General features: G+C 37.1%; 1 long non-coding RNA gene across 1 annotated transcript; it reads right to left on the bottom strand.

Moving 5' to 3' along the window:
- Positions 1 to 792: 792 nt before the first annotated feature.
- Positions 793 to 4,022, bottom strand: LOC110695518. Its single transcript, XR_002506088.1, has 3 exons — positions 3,514 to 4,022; positions 1,788 to 1,907; positions 793 to 1,118 (listed from the first exon to the last, which is right to left on the bottom strand). It is a non-coding gene; the product is annotated as an uncharacterized LOC110695518 (long non-coding RNA).
- Between the last annotated feature and the right edge of the window lie 4,089 nt (positions 4,023 to 8,111).

Below are 8,111 nucleotides of genomic sequence, written 5' to 3'. Positions count from 1 at the left end.
GAAAAGATTCGGAGTAAGGTTTATCAAAATAATGGCGAGCAAATTCTTTCAAATTAATTATGTTGCCATATACTACTTTTGATAAATCCCTTTCTTTTAAATTGAAGAAGCGTTCAAAATCCTTATAATAATATGCATCTATTCTAGGGATTACTATGAGATCTATTGCAAGGAAACCTAAAATAGCACCAAATTCTTCCGGCAAAGGGCTAATTTCATCATCCCTATTCTAAAGCAATGGGTATCTACATCCCAATATTCAAAAGCGGTATGAATAAAATCTAAGTTAAGATCCACCCCTTTGATGCCATAAATACCCCCCAAGTGAAATACATCTAATTCTTTTCTTTCTTTGGCATTTAGAGACCGACACCATTCATGGGTGTAGTTTGTGAAAGTCTTGGTGACTAGAGACATGATATCACTACAACAAATTGACTCTTGTGCCTCGAGTAAAATCGTGGCACAAGTTTAGAATTCACGTGGCTATCCAATTTAGCCACGGGAATTTCAAAATTTACTCCCGTGGCACAAGAGGGCATGGCTAGAAATTTGTCATGGGAAAATGGATGTCGCGGCAAATTTCAATATTTATGCCACGAGTATTCACGTGGCTAAGAAATTCTCTTGCTACAAGTACTAACGTGGCTAACATATTATTTGCCACAAACTATACCGTGGCTAACAAACTTTGTTGCCACAAGTATTAGAGTAACTAATTAGCTTCTTTACCTAAAATACTTCCCTGGCTAACAAACTTTGTTGTTATAATAAATATTATTATGGCTAATAATGTTTAAGAAAAATTATATTTTTGAAAGCAAAGTAGTTTAGACACTTAATACATATACATAAAGTTACAAATTTTATATCATTTGTGTGTATAATAAACTATTAGCTAGATTATTACAATATATAATTATATTCATGTCTTCTACTTTAAACCAAAAATAATCTGCTGTGTTGAAATTGATACGGCAAGAACGCATCAGTTCACTGCTGCTAATCGGAGCATCAAACCAGTTTAGCTTAAAAAGGGGATCTCAAATGTGAGCATTTTAGTGAAACTTGATGTTCTGCTGAACAACATTGAGCCCTTCTAACTCTTCAGCGACGTCCTAAAACATTAAACAAAAAAAGTATTAGCCCATCTAAATAACAATTGTAGCTCTTGAAACAACCAACAAAGACTATGCAAGGCACTTAGAGCAACGACAGCACAACATTTACAATGACAGCAGCATTTACAATTGTCTTTGCTATTGCTCTTTCCTGTCAAGTGTAACAATTTAAATTGAAAGCTAAGCTTGCAACTGACTTCTATTTGTTTAAATAATACGCAACAATTTCTAATCACCTAACCCAAGGCAATATAGTAGTATACACACAAAGATAAAAATTGGTTAAACTAGAATTTGAAAAGTGCAATCAACCATTTCAAACACCAGGGTGCTCTGAAGGGAATGGATAATATAAACTTCTGGCAGTCCTGTTGTTGCTTAAAACAAGTTCTGATCCTAAAAACACAATGCATGGCACCGTTTTAACATTTAAAAAGAAATTTTAACACTTATGAAAAAGATTGAAATGATCCAGTACATGCCATTGCTCTCATGAAATTTAGCCTACTGTTTTAACCTTGCAAAAAAGGATAGCTGCCAGCACTATGGGTTTTCTTCTCTCTATCAGCAAAAGAGGGGCTAACTATCCTCAAGTTCAAATCAATTGTATTATTCATATAATTGATCACCAAAAATATGTAAATTATGAATTTGAACAGGTAGTACCTCCATCATGGGATCCAGAGATCAGCCCTTCTCCATATATGTTTGGATCAAAATCAGTAACAGCTTCTGTTCCCTTACATCTTCCATTCCCTTACATTGCAAAGCTGCTTTGTAATAGATCTAAATCCATCAAAAAAAGCAGAGTTCATAATTGTTTTAACAAATTTGTCGCTAGCATATTAAGTGAAACTTAAAACGACTGATAACCTTGTAGATTCAACTTTACTATCATAAGACCAAGATAAATGTATCTGCAAAATATATTTAGCAACAACAAAGCTCAGAAGACAGTATAAGGCATTGGGTGATAGCATTTGAAAAATTAAAATCAAATCACAGCAATCACTTTCTAAGGTTGAGTAATTGACATGTTGATTTCAAATTTAGGCTGTAAATTTCTTACTTTAGTCCCATTTGAGCCACCCATCAATCACATTTGTACAACTAACTATACCACTTTTTTAACCCCAATAATGTTAATAAGTTCCAATAACAGGTAATATATATAAAAAATATCTACTCCCTCGGTTTTCTTTTACTTGCAACACTTCCCTAAAAAGGAAATGTCACAATACTTGCAACACACTATAAAAGGAAAGTTACTTTAGGGAAAAAATATACTATTTCCCTTATTTAAAGCACATGGCCCACTAAATTACACTCCTAACAACCACTCATCCCATTTTAAAGTGTATTATATCTTGTGAACCCCATATTTCTTAAATACCGTTAAAAACTGTGTGTTGCATCTAAAAGAAAACGGAGGAAGTATCTAATAATAAATTAAATTAATCACAAATGAGCCAACACCATGAAATACTACAGTCAAATTAATTTTAACAAATAGGGAGAGCTAACTTAACAAGAACTTTACATGTTTCATTTTTTTTTTTCCTGTTTTCCCCTTTATTTGGAACTGAATTCCCTTACCCCAAGCAATAGATCGATTCATCAGGCACTCCAAAGTTCAAATCCCAAACAATCTTCAAAAGTTAGGAAATGATTTTAACCTTGTTATTACTAAGGTAAAGTCCATGATCCAACCTGATTATATGAGTGTTAATTAATGAGAGAGATAATTACATAAGGTACAATCCAAAGAATAATAGATGGATCAATAAAAGTGATAAAATGTAATCCACATCTCAATAGTATAGTTTGATAATATAAAGCCAGGGTCTATATTTAATGGAATAAAAGTAAAGGAATACAGAGCTTCACTTGTCCCTAAATGCATATATTGGTGACATTTCCAACAGTATACTGAATAGAATACAAGTATACAACGATAATCCAAATTATTATAGGCTTATTCTTCACAATATCTTACTTGTTAAATAAACTAACACTTTACATGCAAGGATTTTCTGAACAACATGCATATTTCAATTAGCTATATCGAATTCCGACCCTTAGAGTACAATGAGTTTCATGATTTATATATCAAATTCGGACCAATAAACAGACATAATACTCCACATTGTTGCAAAATGATACCAAAGTAATTGAAACCCAAAATTTTTCAATAAATCTAACAACTAATTCAACTAATCACTTGAATAATCTAAAACTAATTCAACCATAAATTAGCTATAATCCATTAATCCACGGACTAGATACTATCATGATACAAATTAAAAAATGAAACTTTAAAAAACAAGTAGAATTATATGAATGAAACATTGAAAAAATGAAAAGATTTGAAAAGTAAAAAACTAAAACTTACCGTGAATGGCGTGAAACTGACAAACGTGTGGCACCGTGCATTCTTGGTTGCTCGGTGTGCCAGCCTGGCAGAGTTATGAACCTCTTTTTCGCAATTTCCCCCAAATTCCTCCTTATAAAGACCCTAATTTCCCTATTTCAACTCAGATTATCGAATTTCTCTTCAATTCTTCATCGTTTTGAATTGAAGAAGCCTGGGGTCGGCCTCGGTAGAGGGGACATCAGGGAGTAGACGGTGCGGTGGAGTGGGCGGCAAGATGGAGTGAGTGGTTGTACGTGATGGATGAGTAGTTTTTTTTTTTTGTGGATGAGGGAATTTGGGTTTTGGCCTTTTGGGGCCTGACTTATTAAGTTATTATTGTAAAATAAAATCACGAAAAGAGTCTTGTGTTTTTTTATATTTTCATTAATTTTTTGTAAAAACAATGGTCAATTATGAGAAAGAGGAAAGACTTGAAAAATAAAATTAGGAAAAAAAGCATTAACGTGTCTATGTTATTTAAATATAATTTTATATTTCCGCCAACAAAAATATAATCTTATATTATCCAAACTAAGATTTTTTTTTTTTTTTGAAAACTTATCCAAATTAAGATTTTATATAACTAGTGTAGTCTTTAAAAAAATTTCTACTAGTGATTAGTAATATGCACTTATTGACATTGCACCGAATAAAAAAAAAAAAGCCAAGCATTTATATAATAAGAAATTTAAATGTATTTTAGAAATAGATTAAATATAAAGCAAAATTTTAAAAAAATTATTGCGCATCAGATAACGAGGTTTTTCTTTATTTTAATTTAAATATTATAGGGACTGAGTAAAACCCGTGCATTTCTTAGGTGTCTTTTAATATTCTATTTTGTATTAACTAGTGCTTATGGTATTTAAAGTTTAGAAGTAAGGAAAAGACGAAGTAACATGGCTAATTCATGTGTAATTATATATTCTTAATAAAGTTATTGTATGCTATTTTTTTCTATTCCATGGCATGACCAGATCTAAGCTAGATATGATTTTATTTGTAGTAGCCAAAACCGTGGCATAAGTGTACGTTTGTCATGGGAAAATTCTTACATGAAACACTAGTGCAAAATTTGCCTCAAGAAAAAACTACTCGTGGCACAAATATAAAGTTTGCCACGGAAAATGCACTACTCATGGCACAAGTGATACATTTACCACGGGAAAATAAATACCCGTGGCATAAAAATTTCTTCTTATTTTTGGTTTTTCATCATGTTCATTTTTCCCGTGGCTAGTTAAAATTATGCCATGAATTTTGAATTCCCGTGGCATAATTCGTGGCACAAGTGATGATTTGTTGTAGTGTATTATTTTTTCTAGAGCTAAGAATTATTTTAGTTGCTGAAATTATGAAAAGAATCGGCTGGGCATGGGGCTATTTATGCACGAAATCGGAGCAGTTTTAATCTAAGAAGGATACGGGTTCAGCGCTATTTGGCGCTAAACGCTATTATTGGCGCCTGACGCTAGAGCTTGGCGCCAAAAGCTAAGTGTAGGGCCTGGCGCTAAACCAAAATGTGTGGCGCCAGCTGGCAACAATTTGCCTTGTTGTACGCGCTTTCTAAAAACCGCGTTTTTAACTTAATTCGAGTTTGCTAATGACTTTACGGCTTCCTTATCTTTTTCTAAATATTCATTTATTCCTTTTTTTTTATTAATATAGCTATTATATTAATTATATTATTTAGACTTATTCTCAAGTTTTTATAAATTCAATATTTTATTTGACTTTTCCTTTTTTCATTTTTTTCTTTTTTGGGGGAGAAAGTCGGATACCCTCCATCAATAATAAAAATGACGGAATTTTTGCGCAAAATTATGTGTCACACTTTCTTGCACACACAAACATGCACACAATAATGATAATAATAAAAAATGAAAAAAAACATGATAAGTAAAATAAACTCATGATAGTATGTATATACATAATATGTCTAAAATAAGTTTAACTAAAAAGCAAATTTCTATACAAAGTCAAATAAATAATAAAAAGCAAAGGTACAAACTACGGCGCCGGGGGAGGTAAACTCATCATCGCATAGAACTCTGCCGTACGAGGAGTAACCTCTCCACCTGCTCCAGCTCCAGCTCCAACATCAGCTCCAGTCTCCGCAGGAGGAGGAAAACTCAACGTGGGACCAGCCCACCCGAGATCAACCTGAGGCTGAGGCTGCGAAGGCTGCTGCGATGACGAGCCAACCTCGTACATCCCACCACCTCTAAGAGCCGAGGTAGCCTCTCCCTAGCCTACCGGCGCAGCATGAGCACCCTTAGTGTTTAGGGTAAAAATTACCCATGACAAATGGACCAATCTGGACCTGCCACGTGTCCACCACGTGGGCCAATCAGCGTCCGCCATTTGTCACCCTAAGAGGTCCAACATGGACTAATCAGGCCACGCCACGTGGCCTCCCATATGCCAAATAGGCAAAATGGCCACCAAGGCCCAAAGTCCGAGAGAAGCCCAATTTGCCCTGGTTAACCTAAACCTAAAATGGACACGCTTCTCAAGACTATAAATACTTAATTAATCCTCATTAAAGGGGATTCAGCAATTGATGACTCTCACCTAGAGAAGTCTAAACACATTGATCACTCCTCCCCTAGAGGAACCAGATCTCCCACCTTTACTTTCCGCATTTATTACTCCTCAAACAAGTACTAACTTGACCGTTGGAGGCGGAGCTCCCACCACAAGGAGTCTCCATTGTTTTGCAGGTACAGGCGCAAGGATACCAGTCCCGGAATTGTAACTCTCCCGCAGGACATTAGAAAACCCCGAAACATTTTGGCGCCGTCTGTGGGGAGAGTACTTTCGAGATGGTATCACAGTCTGTGCCGATTCTAAGTGACAAGCGTCCCATGGACGACCCCCTGGTTCAGTCGGACCAGGACACCGACAATGAAATCGATGTCGAGACTCACACGACCCCCGACGGGTCCCTTAGAGCTCGACGTACCCGTCCCACCACCTGAGCATCAACAGGCGATCGAGGGGTCTGCTCCTGTTACCAGGAACGAACTCATGTCTTTCATGAGAGGTTTCAAGGGAGAAATCCAGGAGCTAATAAAAAAGAGAACGCTTGTTCCCGCAAAGGAACAGTCGGCCAGAACGTCCTCCCACCCCGGGAGAACTAGACTTGTTAAGGATCGTGTGGCGACCCCCTAGCCAAAGCCTGGGGTAAGGCAGTCGCCAGTGATCGACTAAACGAAGTATCACTTCCCTTCACAAGGGAAGAGAAAGCCCATCCGTTATGTTCAACCGGACGAGTCAAAGAGAACATTCTCTGATGCTCGAATGTTGCTGGAGCAGAAGAAGAATGACCGACTATCAGAGTCGGCCTCTACGTCTGATTTTCAAGACAGTCTCCACCATACCTCCATGAGGTATTCAAAATCTAACCATGAGAGTCAGACAGGCGGCACTTACCCTCACAAAAGTGTGCTAACACTCACAGGGTACAGCCGACATAGTTCTTGCCCATGCTAAATTAATAGACCAGGCGACAATATAAGCAGTCGGCCAGGTCTAACCAACCCCGATTAAAGTTACATACGCCTAGCACGACACTCAATGGGTACATCCGGCAAAATATCAGCCTCCCAGCATTCGGCCCGACAGCCAAGTACTACAAGCGTCGTACGGTAGGATGCCAAGAGTCGTATGGATAGGCTTGTAAGCTATTATTAAATTTATTATCAAATCATTATTATGATATTGATTTTAAAATAAAAAAAAATAATAAAAAAAAAATTCATTATTATCAAATCATTATCATACGGCCACATGCGCCTAACTTACTGATTTTGTATGGCAAAGCTCCACCTAAGAGCCTTAGGTGGCAACCTACTACAAAGTTAATCTTAGCATTTGATATTATCAAGTGGCATAAGTAGTATCATAACTACCAGCCCACATCGCTATATACATAGCCGGCTCCCATGATGCTTGTCACGAACAGCTTCCTCGGTCGGTTGTTCTACATGTCTAGGAAGCCTGCTGTTTTTTCTTCGATAAAGGCCCGACTGTGAGTGCAGTAGTGGCATGCCAACGTCGAGCCTTTGAGCTTTTAGGCGACAACCATAAGAGCAACCCTCATTCTCGCATAAACAGCCGGCTCTATATGATGTTTTATCAAGGTACAGTCGCAAGGTTTTTGCTAAAAATATAATGCCAAGTATACTTGATACAAATGAGTTTGGTTCCAGCTTGTTCTTCCAAAAGCAAACAACCAAAATACTCGCACATATAAAAATCTCTCGGCCTGCCGAGAGGAGTAGCGCTTGGCTCGTAGTAATATAATTGGCCATGAGAGTGAATGCTTTAACTTGTTCATGTGCTAGTCTCTTATTGTGAAAGCTGGGCATTGGCGTCTCGCCCAAGGAAGCAGGCGGCCAGATGACAGCCGGCCTAGTCCTAGCCACGAAGCATGACAAATCAGCTAGCCATGCTAATGTAGGCGACACCTAAACAGCCAGCCCAATCCGAGCCACCAAACAGCCGGATTGATCACTTCAAGAACAAGCAACTCAAAAGGCCGAGACGAATGAGTTCGTGTGTATGTAAAAAAT

Source organism: Chenopodium quinoa, unplaced genomic scaffold (assembly GCF_001683475.1).
Source record: "Chenopodium quinoa cultivar QQ74 unplaced genomic scaffold, ASM168347v1, whole genome shotgun sequence".
Lineage (NCBI taxonomy): Eukaryota > Viridiplantae > Streptophyta > Magnoliopsida > Caryophyllales > Amaranthaceae > Chenopodium > Chenopodium quinoa.
The sequence above is the reverse complement of the archived record's forward strand: the minus strand, read 5'-3'. Positions and strand labels throughout refer to the sequence as shown.